Source organism: Hemicordylus capensis, chromosome 17, assembly GCF_027244095.1.
Source record: "Hemicordylus capensis ecotype Gifberg chromosome 17, rHemCap1.1.pri, whole genome shotgun sequence".
Lineage (NCBI taxonomy): Eukaryota > Metazoa > Chordata > Lepidosauria > Squamata > Cordylidae > Hemicordylus > Hemicordylus capensis.
In genome coordinates, this window is record NC_069673.1 from 11,451,012 (window position 1) to 11,464,279 (window position 13,268).

General features: G+C 47.7%; 1 protein-coding gene across 2 annotated transcripts in view; it reads left to right on the forward strand.

Annotated features, from left to right (window-relative positions):
- The window catches only part of ASS1 (argininosuccinate synthase 1), a 97,381-nt gene that overhangs the window by 41,546 nt on the left and 42,567 nt on the right, over nt 1-13,268 (forward strand). The window lies entirely within an intron of this gene.

Below are 13,268 nucleotides of genomic sequence, written 5' to 3' on the forward strand. Positions count from 1 at the left end.
AATGTCCCCGGGCCCCATGAAAAAGGGGGTGACTTTTAACGCTGCATGGGTGACTGTTAATGTTGTACAAATATATGAGGTGATTGTAGAAGGTAATTTATGTTCTAAAATGTTTCTAAGCCAGGGGAATGCACTTACCCACTTGCCCGGTAGGTCATGAGAACAGCCTCACTATCTATTTTTATCTAGGAGGTACACACTCACTTGTGGGAGGAGCTTCAGTGTAACATAAGTACACGGCTTGCCTGTTAACTGTACTGAGCCCATGAACATTCTGTCCAATTGATGAACACAGGGGCGGCTTGGGGTGTTTTTGGCCCCCTTAGGTGTTCCCCCCCCCTTCAGATTTTTTGAACACCAATGTATTTGCAGGTTGCCCTGCTGGTATCTCCCACTCACCCACAGGCACTCCCATCCTCCATGGATTAAAATAATAATAACAACAACATGTTTGGCCATTTCAAGAAATAGATATAAGATTTAATGCACTGCAGTGACCTCCTTCATTTGTTGCCTAGACCTCAGTCACTGCAATATCATTTTATTCAGCTAGTTTATCAAGGGAATTGATAGATTCATGCCAGACCACACTGGGCACACCCATCCTCATTGCTGACCTGTTTATGAATTGACGGCTGTCCTGGATTCTTCTGCAGATCTAGATGTGAGGTGCACATGTACACACACACACACACACACCCTAGCTCCAGGGAGACACTCCTGCCTTGAGGGCATTAATTCTCAGTCAAAATCAGAGGAAGGAGAGCTGGTCATGTGGTAGGAAGCATGAATAGTCCACTTTGCTAAGCAGGGTCCACCCTAGTTTGCATTTGAATGGGAGACTACATGTGTGAGCACTGGAAGATCTTCCCCTTAGGGGATGAAGCCACTCTAGGAAGAGCAGAAGGTTCCGAGTTCCCTCCCTGGCAGCATCTCCAAGATAGGGCTGAGAGAGATTCCTGCCTGCAACCTCGGAGAAGCCGCTGCCAGTCTGTGAAGACAATACTGAGCTAGATAGACCAAGGGTCTGACTCAGTATATGGCCGCTTCCTATGTTCCTAGATCCCAGATGTGGCCCAGCCCAGGCTCCCGCCAGGCCTTGGGCTTGGCCATGCTTCTGCCTCGGCCAGAAATGTTTTCCCATCCAGAATCTCTGGCCACTTTAGAGTTGGATGCTCTGCTCCCCCCACTGGCCGCCTTCTAGAGGTGCGACAAGCCGAGTGGGCCTTCTTCGCCGGCCCCTGTGGCTTCTCTTGCTCCGGAGCGCCGTGTGTCACTCTGGTGAAGCCGGGTCCGGCTCTCACTGTGTCTTAATGGGGCTGGATAGTTGTGTTGCCTGCTGGTCCCGTTGTTTCCACTTCATGCTCCATTGGACTTGCCACGCTCAGGGGAGCTACTTAAACTATCCATCAACACTAATTAGACAATCAGTCACTGAGGTTGGCGGGGGGAGGAACGGGGAACGAGGAGTGAGGGAGAGCGGAGGCAGAAAAGGTTCCTGGCGCCTGGACGATCCTTAATAGGCCTGCAATGCCCAAAGTTCATGCTACAACTGCGAAAGTGTTGCAAGAAATCATATTAAAGGCTCCTGGGAGCCCAAATGGCAGACTTCCCTGAGGAGGTTGCCTGTTGCCTCTCTGTCTGAGTTTATTTATTTTTTATTGACTGGTTGGTTGCTCGATTTCTCTACCACCTTTCCTTAAAAACCATCTCAAGGCGGTTCCCGCAAAGTTAAAACCAGACGATGAGAATTCTTCTTATTTATTATTTATTATTATTATTTATTTGAATTCTAGACCGCCCTTCCAAAAATGGCTCAGGGTGGTTTACACAGAGGAATAACAAGCAAATAAGATGGCTCCCTGTCCCCAAAGGGCTCACAATCTAAGAATAAACAAAAAATAGACACCAGCAACAGTCCCTGGAGGGATGCTAACTTGACAAAAAGGCACCTTTTAATGTGGTGATCCTCTTTATTTAGCAGGGGGAGAGTAACTGGCCCTCTCCACCCCCAGCACAGCATCCCTCCAATGACTGTTGCTGGTTTCTTCTTTTCTTTCTTTTCTTTCTTTTCTTTCTTTTCTTTCTTTTAGATTGTGAGCCCTTTGGGGACAGGTATCCATCTTATTTATTTATTTATTATTTCTCTGTGTGAACCATCCTCAGCCATTTTTGGAAGGGCGGTATAGAGATTGAATTAATGATGATGATGATGATGATGATGTGCTGGGGGTGGATAGGGCCAGTTACTCTCCCCCTGCTCAATAAAGAAAATCTGCAAAAAATACAAGCTACCTGTAGCCAAACATTGGTGGGACCATAAAATTGAAAAAGTTGACGAAAATGAAGATGTAAAAATATTACGGGACTTCCAACTGCAAGCATGCAGGTGCTCTTCTCAGAGGGGCTTCATCCCCTGAGGGGAACCTCTTCCAGTGCTCACACTTCTAGTCTCCCATTCAGATGCAACCAGGGCAGACCCTGCTTAGCTAAGGGGAGAAGTCATGCTTGCTACCACCAGACCAGCTCCCCTCCCTTTGTGTCCCCCAAAAGATAGCCTGTTGCACCTCTTGGTGAGTCTGGGCTTGCCTCCTTCCAAGCAGGTGGCAGTGCTAAGGGAAGGAACTCCTGCTGAAACCTAGGGAGCAGGCTGGAATCTGCTTGGGAGACCCTCCAAGGCGTGAGGGGATTTTGAGCATAGAAGGGGCTGGTGGACAGCTGCAGACAGTGTCAGCCCAGGCCTCTGTGCACCTAAGGCAAGCTGTCCAGTGCTGCCCCCCTTGTGGGCACCCTCCTCCCCTTCTTCCCCCCTTTAATCAGGAGGCCATAAGGCATCTTTTGGGGTGCCCCCAACATCTGCTGCCTGAATCCACCGCCTCACCTCGCCCCATGAAAAGGCCGCCCTCGCGTGTAATACACGGGGCTGAACCTGGGATCTTTTGCTTTTGCTCTGAGGCCCAGAGTATGGTCTAAAAGGGCACATGCGAAAGCCACCTTGCTGAAGCTAAGCAGGTCTTGGTGTGGTCAGTGTCTGGATGGGAGACCCATGTTAGCCGCTTAGCTGATCTGGATGGGTGTTTACGTGTGAGCAGTATCTGCTGTAAGGTGTTCCCCTCTGGGGATGGAGCCGTAGCTCAGTGGCAGAGCATCTGCTCTGCATGCAGAAGGTTCCAGGTTCAATCCCTGGCAGCATCTCCAGGTGGGCCTGGGAAAGAACTCCTGCCTGAAACCCTGGAGAGCCGCTCAATACCAGTGTGGACCAGGGGTTCCCAACCTGTGGTCTTCAGGTGTTGCTGAACTACAACTCCCATCATCCCATTGTGGCTGAGGGTGATGGGAGTTGTAGTCCAACAATACCTGGAGGGCCAAGATTGCGCAGCCCTGGTCTGCACTGACTGGCAGCGTCTCTCCAGCATTTCAGGCAGGTTTCCTTCCCAGGCCCACTTGGAGATGCTGCCAGGGGTGGAACCGGTGTCCTCACTTCCTCTGGTGGATCATGGGCCCCCAGACCGGACTCTTAACTTAGGCCTGATCCTGTTACACTCCCAACAACGCTCCTCAGTATATCATTTCCAGTATTTCCTTTTTGGTCCACGGATATAAATCCCCCTAGACCAAGAAGGGGGCCGAGAGACCCACTCTCAAAGATTACTTTTCTGGAATGTGTCTCTCGGGGATGGGAGGCTTGATGGATCGTAATCCTCTACACGGGCTGGGAAAAGAAGAGCAGCTCTGAGTCTTCCGTCCGTCCGCCCCCCCCCATCGGCCATCACCCTCCCCCCCCCTCCGGTGAAAACCCCTCGAGACCTGCCAGCCGGAGGGATTTTAAAACAGATGGTTGAGCTATTTTCTGCCTCTGTGAGGCCCGATTGAGAAGCAATGAGGCATCTAATGCCGAGAAAGATAGAAATTTACTTGCTTTAACTTCATCTGGCACCCTGAAAAGAGTTCATTCAGGCCCAGGCACAACAATATCAGCCCGGATGAATAAACCATTTGCGGCATCGATAGCTCTGCATCATGGTTTAGTTCATGGACCATTTGCTTCCAATTTTTCCTCTTCTTGCCCCAGTTTCTCCCCCTTCCCCCCCTGCCTCGGCCTCCCTCCCCGCTCCCCCCTTCCCGCTTCGCCTTGCCCCCAGCCTCCCTTTAAAGATGACATGGCAGGACCAGCCCTCCTGCGGCGTGGGATAAATAGGAGGCATTGATACACCGTAGCAAACCTCGGTGTCACTTGAACCGGGCTTTTCGGGGAAAGAGAATACACACACCGCAATGACAGAATGCATGCCAAATGCCACTTTTTTGTATTCCCATTTACTTATTTTTATTTAATGGGCGCTTTCACCGCCGACTTGGGAAATTGGTCCCGACTTTGGTTAAAGAGTTTTAAATACTCTCTCTCCCCCCACCCCGCACTCTCCTTTTTCTCCTCGCCCTTTCTTCTCCTCGCCACTTCCCGCCCTTTCTCTCTCTCTCCCTCCCAACCCCTACCCCCTCGAGCGCCAAAGTTTTTCATAATTTCAAGCAGGTTGTTGCCTGGTTTAATAATAAGTATGATCGAGGCTGCAGAAAGGGCAGCCGATGTAAAATTGGAATTCCGCCGTCCGTGTAATTTGGGACGTTGTATTGGAAGACGTATATGTGTTGTTAAAATAACGGAAGCCAGCAGGAAAGGATGTGTGTGTGTGTGCGCGCGGGCATTTTGCGTTAAAGGTATAGTTAGGAGGGGAAAATGAAATGGGGGAAGAACATCTAATCTCGCCTGCTTTAGAGGAGGTCGGGCGACCTTTTCCCATTAGGTTTCCATACGGATGTGCTTGTAGGAATGCATTTCTATAGCTACATTTCTGTACATACAGGCTGGAACTAGAAGATACCATTTGTGTGCCTGCCACTGAAACCAGGTCATTTTTCACACAGCAGCCTTTACTGTGAGTTTAAAGTTATCCAAAAAAACTGGTGCAAAAAGTGGAGTTTTTTTAACCCCAGATATTATTTATATATATATATATATATATATATATATATATATATATATATATAAAAATTTATTCATCAAATTTGTACACTGTCTCAAACTTTCATCTCGGGGTGGTTAACAATAAATATATTACATAAGCCGGGCTACATTCTAATGTGCAATTAAAAAAACACGCATCTTCTGTGATGTGCTCCCCAATAGCTCGCAGGGACTTTGGGGTAAATCTGGTTGATATGAGAACGACACTCTCCATTCTGGAGGAGATGCGAGCTAAAAGCCCTGTGTGAAAAATGCCGAGGAAACCCCATTGCCTCTGTTCTTTCCTGAAAGTAATGAGGGCTGTGCATTGCATCGAACCGATAATCGGGTTTAAAGCGATACGAGTGACATCGAAGCATTTTCCTTTGGAAACAGTGACGGAGAAAAATGCTTCCAATGTCGGCAATCGATTCGATAGCACACTGCACCATATTTGTATGGTATCAATTCGGATCAGAAGGTGGGAATGGGACGTACCTTAAGCGAAGAATCAGCTTCTGCGAAGAAAGCAACTGCAGTCGTGGAATTTCAAATCCCCCACCTTTCTCAGAATGCATCAGGGTAGGAAACACATAATGATGTGGCATTCATTTTCCAGGGACTTTTACACACAACAGACTTTACCACGAGTTTACAGGGAGGCTTTACTGCGAACTCGAAGTTGTCGTAAAAAACCAACACAAATAATGGATTTTTTTACCCCGGATATAAACCGGACTACACTCTAACGCACAGTGAAAAACTCGAATTGTGTGTGAAATGCTCCCCGATAATTCACAGGGACTTGGGGGTAAATCTGGCCAAAATGTGAACGCACCCCCTCATTCTGGAAGCCCTGTGTGAAAAACTTCCTGGTGCATTACTGGGGGTGGGGGTGGGATGGCCATGCTTTATAACCACAGGGTGTGGCCATCCCACCCACCTCCCACCAGGTAATGCACCAGGAAGTTTTTCACATGGGACTTTTGAAGCCCTTTAACTCACATCTCCTCCGGAATGAGGGGGTGCGTTTCACACAGGGCTTTTAGCTCACATCTCCTTCGGAATGGAGGGGTGTGTTCACATATCAGCCAGATCTACCCCGAAGTCCCTTCAAGCTATCAGGGACCTATCAGACACACAATTCAGGTTTTTCATTGTGCATTACCCTGATGTCCAGGGTAAAAAAAAAATCCACTTCTTGCATCAGTTTTGGGGAGCAACTTCCAACTTGCAATAGCCTCGCAATACGCCTGCTGTGTGAAACACACCCAGGAAAAGGACCTAATATCATAAGGTTGCTTCTTCTTTTCTGGGCTTTTTACAGATTGGCCGCACAATAGCATCACTACGTGACTCTGTTAAGTGTGCTTCCGTATTGCCTGTGTATCGACATTGCAGACCTTGCGCTGTCAGCAAGGTGCCGTTCACATTTCCAATACCTTCTTTCGGGTTTTATTGCTGCATTACAGTCATACAGTGTTGTAGAAAAAAAGGGGGAAAGCTGCATTTTCCCACTGTAGGGAGTTTCACGCAAACTAGAAAAGATTGCTCCCCCTGCTGGTGGCTTTGCGCAACACCTTTTAATTACGTTGTCAATTCGATCCTGCCAAGCCGAAGGATTTTAAAGCAGTTGTAGCCTGTAATCTGGGAAGCACCCTGCAGGCTAAATATATCCAGTTCCTTCAACCTTTCCTCAACATGCTTGTTTTCCAGACCGCTGATCTTTGTTGCCTCCCCCTGAACTCATTCCAATTTGTCTACATCCTCCTTAAAATGCAAGACGAGGTCTCTAGATGAGATCTGACTAGTGTGGAATGAAGTGGGACAATTACTACTTTTGCCTTGGTGGATGCAGTCTAAAATCATGTTCACCTCCGTTGCAGCTGTATCATACTGCGGGCTCATGTATTGCATCTTTCAGCCCAGTGGAGATCAGGTTATATATGGAGCCAATCTGATCCTGTCAGGTGTCAAGAAGGGCTAGTCAGCTTCTGATTCTTCCTTAGGCTGAGCAACTAATTGCTGATTGAGCAACTAATTGAGCAACTAATTGCTCCGCAGCTCCTAAAGCTGCTTGATCCAGAGTCGAGAAGTCGTCCAAGTAATGTGAATGCAGTTAGAGTGTTTTCTTCCTTGGGGTATGTGGGAAGACATTGTGAAATTGTTTGATCAAGCGATAAGCACATAAACAGAGCCCTGCTGGATCAGGCCCAAGGCCCAAGGCCCATCTAGTCTAGCATCCTGTTTCACACAGTGGTCTACCAGATGCCTCTGGGAAGCCCACAAGCAATTGCCGAGGGCATGCCCCTCTCCCAGCAACTGGTATTCAGTGATAAAGTGCAGATCTTGTTGGGAATTCTCTCTGGTAAGAGAAACCCTTTTTCATTATAGCAGAGTGCACAGAGGCACAACACAGTGGAATTTAGTTAGGCATGCGTGTATGCTGAGAGTAAAGTGACTTGGAGCCAGTTCATCGTTTCATATCAGTATAAGTGGTATTTATTAGAGAACTCCATTCTGGAAGGGAAAGTGAGGAGTTAGGATCTCTAATCTATCTATCTAGCTGGATGCAAATGGATTCTGCATCTCTGCACATATGGTGCAGGGGAGAGGAGCTTGCATGTTGCAAGGTAGAAGGAAGGGAAGAGAAGGAAGAGAGGAAGTGACAAGGCAGGCAGGCAGGACGGAAGTGTCCCTGAGAGTAGCAATCTGCATTCTAAATGGATAGTGTTAGAGCAGTAGAGAAGGGATGACCAGTGTCTTGACCCTCTAGCCCCCTGACTCACTAGTCTGTCCACCTATGTCATTGAGACAAGAGACAGCGCATAGTCCTTCACTTCCAACAGATCAGAGCACCTTGCCTACAAGGGACATTTCAGTCTTCTTAGTTTTTCAAGGACTAAATGGGAGGAATGTGATATCTAGAAGTCTGTGTGTACTCTCAGTTTTTGGTTGTGTGGAAGCAAGGTAAGAGGGAAAGCTGGGTAGAAGTGATTGTCCAGAAGCAAGGTAGGAGCTCCCCAGTTTTTCCTCCTACCTTGCTTCCACACAATCACTTCTACCCAGGTTTTTTCGCCTACCTTGCTTCCACACAGCCAAAAATTGGGAGCACACACAGCTCCAAAACCCGGGTAGAATACAGCGTTTGATTGTGTGAATGACCTCATAGAATCATCGACTTTTCAAGTTGGAAGGGACCTGGGAGGTCTTCTTCTCAGCGCAGGAAACTGCTTCAGCATCCCTAACAGTCAGCTGTCCAGCCTTTGTTTGGAAACTTCCCACAAAGGAGAGCCCGCCACTACACGAGGCAGGCGGTTCCACTGTCTAACAGCTCTTGCAGTCAGGAAATTCCTTCTAATGTCTAGCCTGAATCTGCTTCCTTGCCATTTCAACCCGTTTATGGACGCCCTTCTTAAAAAGGACAGAAGGGAGGATTCGCTTCTCCAGTTCTGAGGACAGACTCTGTTGCGCTTCCTTGATTGCCGCGGGGTTGCACCCCTTCGCCTCAGTGAGAGAATTCAATCTAGGGTGTTTAAATAATTAAATGCTCCCCCCTCCACAGCTCCATCCATCCCCCTGGATGGTCGCCCTCTAGGCTTCTCCATGGCTCTCTCCCATCTGGTGGTGATGTCTGTTTGATGGGATAAATGTTCCTGTTGGACTTCAGCCAGGGCCCTTTGTACTAAGTGGAGGCTTCTCCAGTGGATTCAACAGGCTCTGATCTGGCAGGGTTGGAAGATCCCCCATCAATATTAGCTACAGGGATGGTGACTGTGGGGAAGGGGGAATTCAGTTCTTTTCGCTCCCTGTTGCACGTTCCGTGCATCAATGCAGCCGTTTGGTCTCCAGGCTTTCCTTGTCCCAGCCCCTCGTGACTGTTCTCATTTTCTCTCTGTTCGATTTCTTCTTTAACTGTTTTGAGATGGTGTGTGCAGAGCTCTGTACTGCGTTTTATAAGTGGCTGCATCCTATCAATGCACATTAATGCAAAATACTTGCAGTTGCATTTCTCGGTTCTTTTCATAATGATCCCCAACCTGGTGTTTTCCTTTTTCACCACAACTGCTTTCTGAGTTGAATTCATTGAGCATGACCCCCAGGTTCCTTCCTGGAGTCACAGACAGACCCCCACAGTAGACATTTAATTGGGGAGAGAGATTTCCCCAATGTGTGTAATTTATATGGAACCTTATTTTCAATTTGATTGTCCTTTCACTAATTAGGAGAGATCCTTTCAGAGTACATAGGAAGCTGCCATATACTGAGTCAGACCATTGCTCCATCTAGCTCAGTATTGTCTACCCAGACTGGCAGCAGCTTCTCCAAGGCTGCAGGCAGGAGTCTCTCTCAGCCCTATCTTGGCGATGCTGCCAGGGAAGGAACTTGGAACCTAGATGCTCTTCCCAGAGCAGCTCACTCCCCTGAGGGGGAATATTTTCCAGTGTTCACAAATCTAGTCTCCCATTCATATGCAACCAGGGCAGACCCTGCTTAGCTAAAGGGACAAGTCATGCTTGCTACTACAAGGCCAGCTCCCCTCTCCTAAAGTCATTCAAAGGCTGCTTGGGTTTTCATTGGGCAGGATCTTGACTAAGTCCCATTGAAATGTGAGGGATCTTGTTACCGTCAAGTTTAAGGATAGGGAGAAAGAGAGACTTCAAAATGGCCAGATAGTAGCCCCACAACCTGGTACTCTGGGCCTTTTGATGGTACCCAGGATCTTTAATCAAAGATGGAGGGGAGGTTCTCATGATTGCCCTGGGCAGGTGGGGAGGGCGCGGGGTGGGGGGAGGCTGCTTTAAACTTATCTCCAGCCCCCCCCCCCCCCAGATGACCAAGAAGGTTGTCTTCGGCATGCCTCCTGCGGAACACACCTCCTGCAAAGCTGCACAGAGCAGGACGGAGGGATCTGGGGCCTGAACTTGTTGTTCCGGCCTCCAGGCACCCCACAATGCAACACGCACTGCACCCGTTCCGTTGGGGATTCCCCCATCAGACAGGCGCTCTATGCGCCCGTCTCTGTGTCTCCTCCAGCCGAATTCAGTCCAAGGAGACACACGATACCCGGTACCTGGGTTAAGAGTGTGAGGATGAGGGGTAAAGGTGTGAGTGCACCCTTAACATTGGCTAACAGGCGGGTTAGTTAGGTGAGGAGCAGAGGGATCTGCCAGCATCCTGCCACTTTTCACGGCCAGCAATACCCAGATAGGGTATGTGCACAAAACCAGTTTGCCTGGTCTGGATCAAAAATCACTTTCCCGTGACACGGGTAATTACACGGGTAATTCCAAGAGTAACAGAATCAGTCGTTACCTATTTTTCAGTGACTGTAGCCAAAAATCACTTAAAAATCAGCCCTTTGCCCAATCTCACAGTGGTTTGCCATGGTAAAATAAATCCGACAAGAACACGGTACACCCTAGAAATTAAAAGCAAATCAGGAAGCAGAGATGGCAACAAACCTGGGAGGGAATAAAGAACAGTCTTCACTTCTGAGTTCTTGGTGTTCAAAGACCATCTGGAACGAAAACGTTATGTAGTATTTTATTCATGCTGAATACAATTCAATCATTGTAAACCTATCAGGTTCCTTAGGACCTTTGCTCTAGGACAGATTTATGTTCAGGCTGTTCTCTGAAATGATTCCTTATCCCCTTTGGCTCTTTTACCCCCCACATTTCTGGCTACGGGCCCAGTCTGCTGATTCAGCTGCAGACGGGCCAGGAGAGGTCCTTCCATGAGGCAAGGTGAGGCAGTCATCCTAGGCAGCAGATTATTGGGGCACCAGTGAGAGAGCAAAATGCTTTCCTGTCTCCTGCTTTTTTAAAAGAGAAAAAGCAGCAGGAGGGTGTGTGCTGGGGGGAAGCATTTGGCATCATACTTCAGGCACACGGGTAATTCCAAGAGTAACGGAATCAGGCGTTACCTGTTTTTCAGTGACTGTAGCCAAAAACAAATGTTCAAGCTGATAATGTATATACCCACTGGCAAGAAAACATTTTCTACTGTAAAGCCATATTTGTACAAAACCCTGAAATATTATAGATAGTGTCTGGAATGGGCAAAACACATCAGTAACGGAATCAGGATTTTGGACATTGCTTCTGATTCCATTGCCGATGCATTTTGCACGTTCCAGACTCTATCTATAACATTTCATTTGCAAAAATAAGGCCTTACTGTAGATGTTCTCTTGCCTGTGAGTACATCTAAGATCAACTTGAAAATTTGTTTATGCTACGGTCACGGGAAAAGTGGTGATTCTGTTACCCTTGGAACTGCCGGTAGCAGTCTCGAGCCACCACTGACTGGGGGCTGCTGATATGGAGAGAGGTTACTTCCTTATGTACGTGGGCCCCAAACTATGTAGACTTTGAAAGTAATGTTGGGCTCAGAGGGAAGCAGGTAGCCCTTAACATTATCCCAAAATGCCATCAGCGGCGTCTCTGTGTCTAGACTCCATCCTTGTGTCTCGAAATGGCAGCGCTTGTATCCAACTGATTTTTGGAGGCTCTAAACTTCAGGCCTAGGAAGATGCTTCTATTTTGCCCTCCGCCACGTCCATGTATGTAATGTGCATGGTGCGTTGAAGCAAGATCCTGCTAAACTGCAAAGCTAGCATGTAGAAAGCGCCATTTATTTCCACATTCCCAGAGAATTCCTTTTTTAAAAAAAATAAATTGTTGCTTCTGCTCCACCCCCCACTTATTGCATGCCTCCAAATGTGGAAATTCATCAGAAGCCCCCGAGGCATAAACTAATTATGAGACCAGGACTGTTTCCCCCCAGCCCGGCTTTAAGAGACAAGACACCTCTGTGCTATGAAATCTGGCGAGGAGGAAGAAAATATACATAAAGGTTGATGTGTTTTGAAATGGGTTTTTGCTTTGTTCTTCTATTTTCCCCCTGGGTGTATTAACCTCGGGGACACCATCGAAAAGCACAGCCGGGAGGAGCACCTACTGGGGTCATGGCTAGTCATTAGTTTTTCGGTCAGTGCAGAATAAACCCCATTTCTCGGCAGTTCTGTCTCTTGGTCGCTGGGAGTACATGAGCTCTGCCTCTCTCTTTCTCTCTCTGCCAAAGTCGCACTTTCCCCCCTCTGCCTGACTTGCTCCTCCATAGCTATTCTGTCTCCAGCTGTGGGGGCGTCAAAGAAAAAGATGAGATCAAGTTGAGGGGAAAAAATTGTCTGATTTCCCTGTTCCTTTGTTCCCACTCGCCTTTTGTGAGGTCGTCAAAACTCTCCTGTGTGGGTTTTTGCTGCCTGTGCAGTCCTGGGCTTTTAGCGGAGGGTTTGTATATAAAAAAAGAAAAAAAGTTGGGACTGGCGTATACCTAGGTGTGCATGTGTGCGGATAGAACAATAGAATGTCAGCGTTGAATGGGATCCTGGAGGTCTTCTAGTCCAACCCCCTGATCAGCTCAGGAAATTGCCATAGCATCCCTGAGAGATGGCCATCCATGGGTAACGGAATCAGTCTCTCCTTGAAAACCTCCAGCAAAGGAGAGCTCACCACCGCATGAGGCAGGCTGTTCCACTGTCCAACAGCTCTTGCAGTGAGGGATTTCTTCTTAATATCTAGTCTAAATCTGCTTCCCTGAAATTTAAACCCATTGGTTCTGGTCCTGCCATCAGGAGCAACAGAGAACCAGTCTGCTCCTCTTTCTCTGTGAAAACGCTGTAGTTATTTGAAGATGGCTGTCATATTACCTCCCGCTCCCAGTCTTTTTGTCACCAGGCTAAACGTACCCTCATCCTTCAATCATTCCTCATCAGACTTGATTTCCACACCCTTCACCATCTTTGTTACCCTCCCCCGAATACATCGATAACGGAATCAGAAATTATGTCAGAAAACGCTGGTTCCGTTACCAATGTATTTTGCATGTTTCCGACACACTGCTTGTAAAAATATGGCCTTATAGAACCACTAGCAAGGGAACATCCCGTATATCATTTCAACTCAAAAATTTGCTTAAGGCTACAGTAATTTGGCCACCTAATGGAGCAGCGGGGGAATGCTTGACTGACAAGCAGAAGGTTGCTGGTTCGAATCCCCGCTGGTACTATATCAGGCAGCAGCAATACAGGAAGGTGCTCAAAGGCATCATCTCATACTGCGCGGGAGAAGGCAATGGTAAACCCCTTCTGTATTCTACCAAAAGAAAACCACAGGGCTCTGAGCGCCAGGAGTCAAAATCGACTTGATGGCACACTTTACTTAACTTACAGTAATTGAAAAAGTGGCAACATGCCTGA